Raw genomic sequence first — 11371 nt, 5'->3', positions numbered from 1 at the left:
CAGCCCTCAGGGACTCTCCTGCGTCTCCCAGCTTCTCTCCAGCCTTCCCCAGATTTCTGCCGCAGTCAGCCCCAGGCACCCAGGAGAACCCTAGACACTCACAGGCCTCACGAGACTATCTCCCTATGACCTGTATCTATACAGGGATGGCTCCCACCTATCCCTCAGTGACCCCAAACCCATCTCCACTTACACTCAGACACTCCCAGGGCCTGACAGCTACTCCCCGTTATTGTCCTTCAGTTCGAAGCCCTGGCCAATCTACTAGCCAACATGACGCAGTTACCTGGCCATTTCTCCACATTTCTGGTGCGGGCCCCACACCCAGCCGCAGAAGAGCCTCTCCTGCATTCCGTCCTCACACACAGGCCTGTCCATCTACTTGCTACTGTCACACTCTTGCCAGCAGAAGAGGCCCCTGTATTGGCCGATATCACCACCCAGGCTATCCTCACCCCACAGCTGTGCAGCGGGACCCTCCTGCTGGCCCACCTGGCTGCCAGAGCCCATGCGGACACGAACCTCCAGCGTGTCGGCGTCCCTGCGGGCGACACTACCGGTGACATGGCTAGCATGACCCTCCTCCCTGGCAGTGGCACTGTTGATGTGAGCCCCACTCGCAGATCTGTCATTTGTCCGTAAGGCCGTTTCCCCTTTTCTCTCTCTCTTCCATTCACAGGGCTATTCATTCTCTCTGTTTCTGCCTCCGTTTCAGATATTTACTCACCTTTTTCTCTTTCACTATGTCTGCCGTGGTCTCGATGAGAGTGTGCCACATAAGATTCCCCCATTAAAAGTCATGAATTGAGTGGCTTTTACTGTATTTCTGGTTGTGCACATTCCATTTTAATTCGCAATCCATTTTAGAACATTTTATCACCACCGACCAGAGAAAAACCCTGTAAACATTGGTCACTCCTCATTCTCTCTCAAACCCCCTCCCTGACCCTCAGCCCTAGGTAACAACTACATAGAGCGATCAACCCCATATCCATAGATTTCCATATTGTGGGCATTTCACATAAACACAATTGCACCATATGTGAGCTTTTGTGACTGACTTTACACTTAGCACAATATTTTCAAGATTCATCCACATTCTAGCCATACCCACAGTGGGAAACCATTTTCTTTCTTTTTGGTTTTAGTAACACCGGGTGTTTTCTCCTTCCTTCCTTCTCTCCTTCCTTCCTTCCTTCCTTCCTTCCTTCCTTCCTTCCTTCCTTCCTTCCTTCCTTCCTTCCTTCCTTCCTTCCTTCCACCTATCTCTCTCTTACACTTTCTGCCCTCTCTGCTTCATAGGCCTTAGCTGCATCCTACGTTCTGCGTTTTTTTTGGGAAATCCTCGGCAGTTTCCGCAAAATTGTGTTATTGTTACTATTTACCGCTGTCTCTCATTCATGATTCTCCATCAATTGTAAACCTCTATTGGTTTTTCCCGAGTCACTAAGTATATTTTAATTAGGTACGCCTGTTTTTCTTTCTACAGCCATTTCTGGAGTACAGGGTCACATACTCAAAAACACTGTGTAACTCAAAAACTCATCTAATATCCCAATATACCCATCACAAAATTGAAAAATCATAAATCAAACCATCATAAGTCACGGTTTGTCCGTGGATATGGGCTTCATCAATTCCATTGTATTCAATAATGCTGTACACCATTAACAGTGGCAGACTGTTGGGGAGTGGATTTTGATAGCACTTTAAAAAACAGTTATTAGAGGGATACTTTAACCTGACTGAATATCTGATCTAATTGTATTAGCACGGTGAATGATTATGTGAAATGTTTTGAGACAGAGTAGTACATTTGTGAATGAAATTTTATGGCTTTTTTCACTTAGTAGGAACCTTTGTGTGCGGAAAGCTGAGAAAATTACTTTCTGCTGTAGAGTCTGGCATTCATTGTAGATTAAAGCTTATTTTTCTGCGAGTAAATCTTATTCAATAAAATACTATTTTTTAAAATAAAAAGAAAAAAAACACTTGTGATGTGTAGTCATTATCCTCAGCAAAGTAATCCGGAAAGGAAAACCAAACACCATATTCTCACTTATCATGGGAGCTGAAAAATGGGATCACATGGACACAGGAAGGGGAACAACACACACTGGGGCCTGTCGGGAGGCAGAGCATTAGGAAAAACAGCTAATGCATGCCGGGCTTAATAACTAGGTGATGGGTTGACAGGTGCAGCAAACCACCATGGCACACGTTTACCTTTGTAACAAATCTGCACATCCTGCACATATACCCCAGAACTTAGAAACGAAACGAAACGAAACGGAAACACAATAACAAAAGGCTAGCGGCAAACTAAAGTTTCAAACTCAGAATGTGACGGACCCACTTTGGTTCAAATCATGGTTCTCAACCCAGGTGCCATAAGGTCAGGATAAAGAATTTGGTTACATATTGTAAATAAGACATACAGCAAATGACTAGAAAAGTTATTCTCAACCTATGTGTGTCTTGTAATTCAAGGATGACGCTATCTACCGGGACACAGCATTAGATTCCAAAGGGCTCAGTCCCGCAAGACTGGCCTCCCACTCTATTAACAATGGGAAGCCCAGCGTTGTTTTACCTCTGCTTCTTAGCAACTGGCTATAAATCGGGTTTCCACCACTCGCAGTTTTAGTTGCATTAATTTGCTGGAAGAGTTCACAGCACGCAGGGAAACACTTACATTTACCATTTTATTATAGCGGATGTTGCCAAAAATTCAGAAAAAAGACTTTGGGCCCGGCATGTGGGGAGGGGCGCACTACCTTCCAGGAAGTGTTATCCAGAAGCCCTCTAAACCCAGTCCTTTCGGGTTTTTATGGAGACCTCATTCTATAGGCATGATGGGTTAAACCATAGGCTATTGGTGAGCAACTCAACCTGAGGCTCTCAACCCTCCCTGGAAATTGGGGTTGAGGCTTTCCCATTCTCAGTCTGAGTAAAGGAATTTACATGAACGGAATTTTAAAAGAGATTAGCATAGCTGGAAACTTAATTAGGTGATTGAATTATCCGGAGCCACACCTTGATGTTCCTAACCCGAGCACCCTCATCCAACGAATGCTCCACCCAACTGGCTCCCAAGTCTCTACGTGGTTCCAGAGCAAAGGAATGTTTATACAAGGCATATCTCCACGTTTTCTTCAAAGTCTTTTCGCTTCCACGGGTAATTCTTAAACTGCCATGCATCAGGGTCAGGGGCAGGGCTTGTTACAACACAGATCTGTGCATCTCCGGGGTTTGAGGGTTGCAAGGACGCTGCTGGTGTCAAAACCACAAGGTGAGAACCACAGAACCACTAGTTGGTTTTCAGTGTTTCAGTGCATTTAATTCATAATATATTTGGCCAAGAAAACTTGTAAGTTCTTAGATTGTCCCAAATGTGGCGCATGAAATCAAATCAGGAGAAGAGTTTCCTAGGAGGTGTAGCCTGGGAAAGTTGGGGGTGACTGATGGAAAGGAGGAGCGAAGCTCCGCCCTTTCCGCTGCTAGGCTGCGCCCGAGGCTATTTAAACCCACCCTGGCGGGCCTGTACTCAGATCTTCGCAGAGCGGAGCAGCGGCCGGAGCGTTTTGCGGGCTCTGCGTGGACTTGGAGCTTACAGCGTCTTGCGACCTGGAAGCGGATTCAGAGGACAGGACAGAACACTTGGGTAAGTGTATCTCTGTCTGTCTGTCTGTCTGTCTGTCTGTCTGTCTCATTGGTTGGTTTATTTCCATTTTCTTGAGGAGCACATACCTCACAACACACACACAAACACACACACACACACACACACACACACAGACACTCGTTCATTCTGCGGGTTAGTAAATTGGTAGGGGTCCCTGGGAGCTACAGGTTTCCTAGTCATGTCTGCACCTAAGAACAGTAGGGTCTTGTCTGCCTCTTCTTATGAACGGTCCCCCAGCCCGGACTCCCCAAGATCCATGCTAGCCTCACCCAGCTTCTCCCTCTCCCCTCTCAGAAACTCAGACTTAAGAGGAAGCTCCTCACCAGGGATCCGGAGCTACCATTCACCATCCCCTAGGGCTTCACCACACTCACCTCTGTCATCACCAGAATCCCACAAGCTCCCATTTCCCTTTCCTCACCGTGATGGGCAATCAATGAAGCCTTTGGGCTCTCCCGTGTCCTCCTCTGGGGATTCTTTAGAGTCACCAGGTTCATCAATAATATACCACATGTTCTTACTGCCATCACCCAGCAGCTCACAACCAGCTCTCGGGGAGACTCTTGTGTCTCCCAGCTACTCTCCAAACAACCCCAGATTTCAGCTGGAGTCAGCCCCCCACACCCAGGAATCACCTACAAACTCACGGGCCTCACGGCGCTCCTCCCCTATGTCTTTCATCTCTTCAACCCCAGGCCTCAGGGACTCTCCCGTGTCTCCCACTTACTCTCCAGCCATCCCCAGGTTTCTGCGGGAGTCAGCCCCATGCACCCAGGAGTCCCCCAGAGACTCACAGGTTTCGGGAGATTGTGAGCGGTCCCCCGTCCCTGACGCCTCAGGATTCATGCCCGCCTCACCCAGCTTCTCCCTCTCCCCTCCCAGAAACTCAGACCCAAGGGTCAGCTCCCCACCAGGGATGTGGAAGTACTCTACATCATCCCGCAGGGCTTCACCACTCTCACATCCATCATCAACAGAATTTCACAACGTTACATTTCCCTTTCCTAACCAAGCAGGACAATCACTCATGTCATTGTGCTCTCCCGTGTCCTCCTCCGGAGATTCTTCACAGTCACCTCATTCATCAATAATATACCATATGTTCCTACTGCCATCATCCAGCAGCTCACCCCCAGCCGTCAATGACTCTCCTGTCTGTCCCAGCTACTCTCCAACTACGCCCAGATTTCAGCGGGAGTCGGTCTCCCACACCCCAGAAGCACCTACAAACTCACAGACTTCAGTGAGATCCTCGCCAGTCTCTCTCACGTCTTCACCCCCAGCCCTTACGGACCCTCCTGTCTCTCTCAACTACTATCCAACCACGCCCACATTTCAGCGGGAGTCAGTTCCAGCAACCCAGGGATCACCAGCAAGCTCACCACTTTCACTGAGTTACTCCCCAGTCTCTAGCACGTCTTTATCCCCAACCCTCAGGGACTCTCCTGTCTGTCCCAGCTGCTCTCCAACCACGCCCACATTTCAGCGAGAGTCAGTTGCAGGCACCCAGAAATCACCACCAAACTCACCAATTTCACTGCGTTACTCCCCAGTCTCTCTCATGTCTTCACCATCCCTCAGGGACTCTCCTGTCTGTCCCAGCTACTCTCCAACCACGCCCACATTTCAGCGAGAGTCAGTTGCAGGCACCCAGAAATCACCACCAAACTCACCAATTTCACTGCGTTACTCCCCAGTCTCTCTCATGTCTTCACCATCCCTCAGGGACTCTCCTGCCTGTCCCAGCTACTCTCCAACCACGCCCACATTTCAGCGGGAGTCACTTCCAGGCACCCCGGAATCACCACCAAACTCACCAATTTCACTCAATTACTCCCCAGTCTCCCTCATGTCTTCACCAGCCCTCAGGGACTCTCCTGTGGGTCCCAACTACTCTCAAACCACGCCCACATTTCAGCGGGAGTCAGTTCCAGGCACCCCGGAATCACCACCAAACTCACCAGTTTCACTCAATTACTCTCCAGTCTCTCTCATGTCTTCACCAGCCCTCAGGGACTCTCCTGCCTGTCCCAGCTACTCTCCAGCCACGCCCAGATGTCAGCTGGAGTCAGTTCCAGGCACCCCGGAGTCACCACCAAACTCACCAGTTTCACTGAGTTACTCCCCGGTCTCTCTCATGTCTTCACCCCCAGCCCTCAGGGACTCTCCTGTGTGTCCCCGCTACTCTCCAACCACGCCCAGATTTCAGCGGGAGTCAGTTCCAGGCACCCAGGGATCACCTACAAACTCACCAGTTTCACTGAGTTACTCCCCGGTCTCTCTCATGTCTTCACCCCCAGCCCCCTGGGACTCCCCTGTCTGTCCCAGCTACTCTCCTGCCACGCCCAGATTCCAGCGGGAGTCAGCCTCCTGCATTCCGGAGTCACCTACAGACTCACAGACCTCACTGAGATCCTCCCTGGTCTCTCTCAGGTCTTTGCCCTCAGCCCACAGGGACTCTTGTGTCTCTTTCAGCTACTCTCAAAAGTTCTCTAGATTAAAGCTGGAGTAGGTTCCAGGCACCCAGGACACAACACCAAACTCACCAATTTCACTGACTTACTCCCCATTCTCGCTCATGTTGTCACCTCCAGCCCTCAGGGACTCTTCTGTCTCTCTCAGCTACTCTCCAACCATCTCCCGATTTCACCTGGAGTCAGCTTCCCACACCCAGGAATCACCTGCCGACTCACGGACCTTACTGCATCCCTCCCCCATTTCCTTCACCTCTTCACTCCCAGCCCTCAGGGACTCTCCTGCGTCTCCCAGCTTCTCTCCAGCCTTCCCCAGATTTCTGCCGCAGTCAGCCCCAGGCACCCAGGAGAACCCTAGACACTCACAGGCCTCACGAGACTATCTCCCTATGACCTGTATCTATACAGGGATGGCTCCCACCTATCCCTCAGTGACCCCAAACCCATCTCCACTTACACTCAGACACTCCCAGGGCCTGACAGCTACTCCCCGTTATTGTCCTTCAGTTCGAAGCCCTGGCCAATCTACTAGCCAACATGACGCAGTTACCTGGCCATTTCTCCACATTTCTGGTGCGGGCCCCACACCCAGCCGCAGAAGAGCCTCTCCTGCATTCCGTCCTCACACACAGGCCTGTCCATCTACTTGCTACTGTCACACTCTTGCCAGCAGAAGAGGCCCCTGTATTGGCCGATATCACCACCCAGGCTATCCTCACCCCACAGCTGTGCAGCGGGACCCTCCTGCTGGCCCACCTGGCTGCCAGAGCCCATGCGGACACGAACCTCCAGCGTGTCGGCGTCCCTGCGGGCGACACTACCGGTGACATGGCTAGCATGACCCTCCTCCCTGGCAGTGGCACTGTTGATGTGAGCCCCACTCGCAGATCTGTCATTTGTCCGTAAGGCCGTTTCCCCTTTTCTCTCTCTCTTCCATTCACAGGGCTATTCATTCTCTCTGTTTCTGCCTCCGTTTCAGATATTTACTCACCTTTTTCTCTTTCACTATGTCTGCCGTGGTCTCGATGAGAGTGTGCCACATAAGATTCCCCCATTAAAAGTCATGAATTGAGTGGCTTTTACTGTATTTCTGGTTGTGCACATTCCATTTTAATTCGCAATCCATTTTAGAACATTTTATCACCACCGACCAGAGAAAAACCCTGTAAACATTGGTCACTCCTCATTCTCTCTCAAACCCCCTCCCTGACCCTCAGCCCTAGGTAACAACTACATAGAGCGATCAACCCCATATCCATAGATTTCCATATTGTGGGCATTTCACATAAACACAATTGCACCATATGTGAGCTTTTGTGACTGACTTTACACTTAGCACAATATTTTCAAGATTCATCCACATTCTAGCCATACCCACAGTGGCAAACCATTTTCTTTCTTTTTGGTTTTAGTAACACCGGGTGTTTTCTCCTTCCTTCCTTCTCTCCTTCCTTCCTTCCTTCCTTCCTTCCTTCCTTCCTTCCTTCCTTCCTTCCTTCCTTCCTCCTATTTCTCTCTTACACTTTCTGGCCTCTCTGCTTCATAGGCCTTAGCTGCATCCTACGTTCTGCGTTTTTTTTGGGAAATCCTCGGCAGTTTCCGCAAAATTGTGTTATTGTTACTATTTACCGCTGTCTCTCATTCATGATTCTCCATCAATTGTAAACCTCTATTGGTTTTTCCCGAGTCACTAAGTATATTTTAATTAGGTACGCCTGTTTTTCTTTCTACAGCCATTTCTGGAGTACAGGGTCACATACTCAAAAACACTGTGTAACTCAAAAACTCATCTAATATCCCAATATACCCATCACAAAATTGAAAAATCATAAATCAAACCATCATAAGTCACGGTTTGTCCGTGGATATGGGCTTCATCAATTCCATTGTATTCAATAATGCTGTACACCATTAACAGTGGCAGACTGTTGGGGAGTGGATTTTGATAGCACTTTAAAAAACAGTTATTAGAGGGATACTTTAACCTGACTGAATATCTGATCTAATTGTATTAGCACGGTGAATGATTATGTGAAATGTTTTGAGACAGAGTAGTACATTTGTGAATGAAATTTTATGGCTTTTTTCACTTAGTAGGAACCTTTGTGTGCGGAAAGCTGAGAAAATTACTTTCTGCTGTAGAGTCTGGCATTCATTGTAGATTAAAGCTTATTTTTCTGCGAGTAAATCTTATTCAATAAAATACTATTTTTTAAAATAAAAAGAAAAAAAACACTTGTGATGTGTAGTCATTATCCTCAGCAAAGTAATCCGGAAAGGAAAACCAAACACCATATTCTCACTTATCATGGGAGCTGAAAAATGGGATCACATGGACACAGGAAGGGGAACAACACACACTGGGGCCTGTCGGGAGGCAGAGCATTAGGAAAAACAGCTAATGCATGCCGGGCTTAATAACTAGGTGATGGGTTGACAGGTGCAGCAAACCACCATGGCACACGTTTACCTTTGTAACAAATCTGCACATCCTGCACATATACCCCAGAACTTAGAAACGAAACGAAACGAAACGGAAACACAATAACAAAAGGCTAGCGGCAAACTAAAGTTTCAAACTCAGAATGTGACGGACCCACTTTGGTTCAAATCATGGTTCTCAACCCAGGTGCCATAAGGTCAGGATAAAGAATTTGGTTACATATTGTAAATAAGACATACAGCAAATGACTAGAAAAGTTATTCTCAACCTATGTGTGTCTTGTAATTCAAGGATGACGCTATCTACCGGGACACAGCATTAGATTCCAAAGGGCTCAGTCCCGCAAGACTGGCCTCCCACTCTATTAACAATGGGAAGCCCAGCGTTGTTTTCCCTCTGCTTCTTAGCAACTGGCTATAAATCGGGTTTCCACCACTCGCAGTTTTAGTTGCATTAATTTGCTGGAAGAGTTCACAGCACGCAGGGAAACACTTACATTTACCATTTTATTATAGCGGATGTTGCCAAAAATTCAGAAAAAAGACTTTGGGCCCGGCATGTGGGGAGGGGCGCACTACCTTCCAGGAAGTGTTATCCAGAAGCCCTCTAAACCCAGTCCTTTCGGGTTTTTATGGAGACCTCATTCTATAGGCATGATGGGTTAAACCATAGGCTATTGGTGAGCAACTCAACCTGAGGCTCTCAACCCTCCCTGGAAATTGGGGTTGAGGCTTTCCCATTCTCAGTCTGAGTAAAGGAATTTACATGAACGGAATTTTAAAAGAGATTAGCATAGCTGGAAACTTAATTAGGTGATTGAATTATCCGGAGCCACACCTTGATGTTCCTAACCCGAGCACCCTCATCCAACGAATGCTCCACCCAACTGGCTCCCAAGTCTCTACGTGGTTCCAGAGCAAAGGAATGTTTATACAAGGCATATCTCCACGTTTTCTTCAAAGTCTTTTCGCTTCCACGGGTAATTCTTAAACTGCCATGCATCAGGGTCAGGGGCAGGGCTTGTTACAACACAGATCTGTGCATCTCCGGGGTTTGAGGGTTGCAAGGACGCTGCTGGTGTCAAAACCACAAGGTGAGAACCACAGAACCACTAGTTGGTTTTCAGTGTTTCAGTGCATTTAATTCATAATATATTTGGCCAAGAAAACTTGTAAGTTCTTAGATTGTCCCAAATGTGGCGCATGAAATCAAATCAGGAGAAGAGTTTCCTAGGAGGTGTAGCCTGGGAAAGTTGGGGGTGACTGATGGAAAGGAGGAGCGAAGCTCCGCCCTTTCCGCTGCTAGGCTGCGCCCGAGGCTATTTAAACCCACCCTGGCGGGCCTGTACTCAGATCTTCGCAGAGCGGAGCAGCGGCCGGAGCGTTTTGCGGGCTCTGCGTGGACTTGGAGCTTACAGCGTCTTGCGACCTGGAAGCGGATTCAGAGGACAGGACAGAACACTTGGGTAAGTGTATCTCTGTCTGTCTGTCTGTCTGTCTGTCTGTCTGTCTCATTGGTTGGTTTATTTCCATTTTCTTGAGGAGCACATACCTCACAACACACACACAAACACACACACACACACACACACACACACAGACACTCGTTCATTCTGCGGGTTAGTAAATTGGTAGGGGTCCCTGGGAGCTACAGGTTTCCTAGTCATGTCTGCACCTAAGAACAGTAGGGTCTTGTCTGCCTCTTCTTATGAACGGTCCCCCAGCCCGGACTCCCCAAGATCCATGCTAGCCTCACCCAGCTTCTCCCTCTCCCCTCTCAGAAACTCAGACTTAAGAGGAAGCTCCTCACCAGGGATCCGGAGCTACCATTCACCATCCCCTAGGGCTTCACCACACTCACCTCTGTCATCACCAGAATCCCACAAGCTCCCATTTCCCTTTCCTCACCGTGATGGGCAATCAATGAAGCCTTTGGGCTCTCCCGTGTCCTCCTCTGGGGATTCTTTAGAGTCACCAGGTTCATCAATAATATACCACATGTTCTTACTGCCATCACCCAGCAGCTCACAACCAGCTCTCGGGGAGACTCTTGTGTCTCCCAGCTACTCTCCAAACAACCCCAGATTTCAGCTGGAGTCAGCCCCCCACACCCAGGAATCACCTACAAACTCACGGGCCTCACGGCGCTCCTCCCCTATGTCTTTCATCTCTTCAACCCCAGGCCTCAGGGACTCTCCCGTGTCTCCCACTTACTCTCCAGCCATCCCCAGGTTTCTGCGGGAGTCAGCCCCATGCACCCAGGAGTCCCCCAGAGACTCACAGGTTTCGGGAGATTGTGAGCGGTCCCCCGTCCCTGACGCCTCAGGATTCATGCCCGCCTCACCCAGCTTCTCCCTCTCCCCTCCCAGAAACTCAGACCCAAGGGTCAGCTCCCCACCAGGGATGTGGAAGTACTCTACATCATCCCGCAGGGCTTCACCACTCTCACATCCATCATCAACAGAATTTCACAACGTTACATTTCCCTTTCCTAACCAAGCAGGACAATCACTCATGTCATTGTGCTCTCCCGTGTCCTCCTCCGGAGATTCTTCACAGTCACCTCATTCATCAATAATATACCATATGTTCCTACTGCCATCATCCAGCAGCTCACCCCCAGCCGTCAATGACTCTCCTGTCTGTCCCAGCTACTCTCCAACTACGCCCAGATTTCAGCGGGAGTCGGTCTCCCACACCCCAGAAGCACCTACAAACTCACAGACTTCAGTGAGATCCTCGCCAGTCTCTCTCACGTCTTCACCCCCAG

The sequence above is a fragment of the Pongo abelii genome, chromosome 16, assembly GCF_028885655.2.
Source record: "Pongo abelii isolate AG06213 chromosome 16, NHGRI_mPonAbe1-v2.0_pri, whole genome shotgun sequence".
In the NCBI taxonomy this organism is placed as follows: domain Eukaryota; kingdom Metazoa; phylum Chordata; class Mammalia; order Primates; family Hominidae; genus Pongo; species Pongo abelii.
This window is presented reverse-complemented; position numbering follows the sequence as displayed.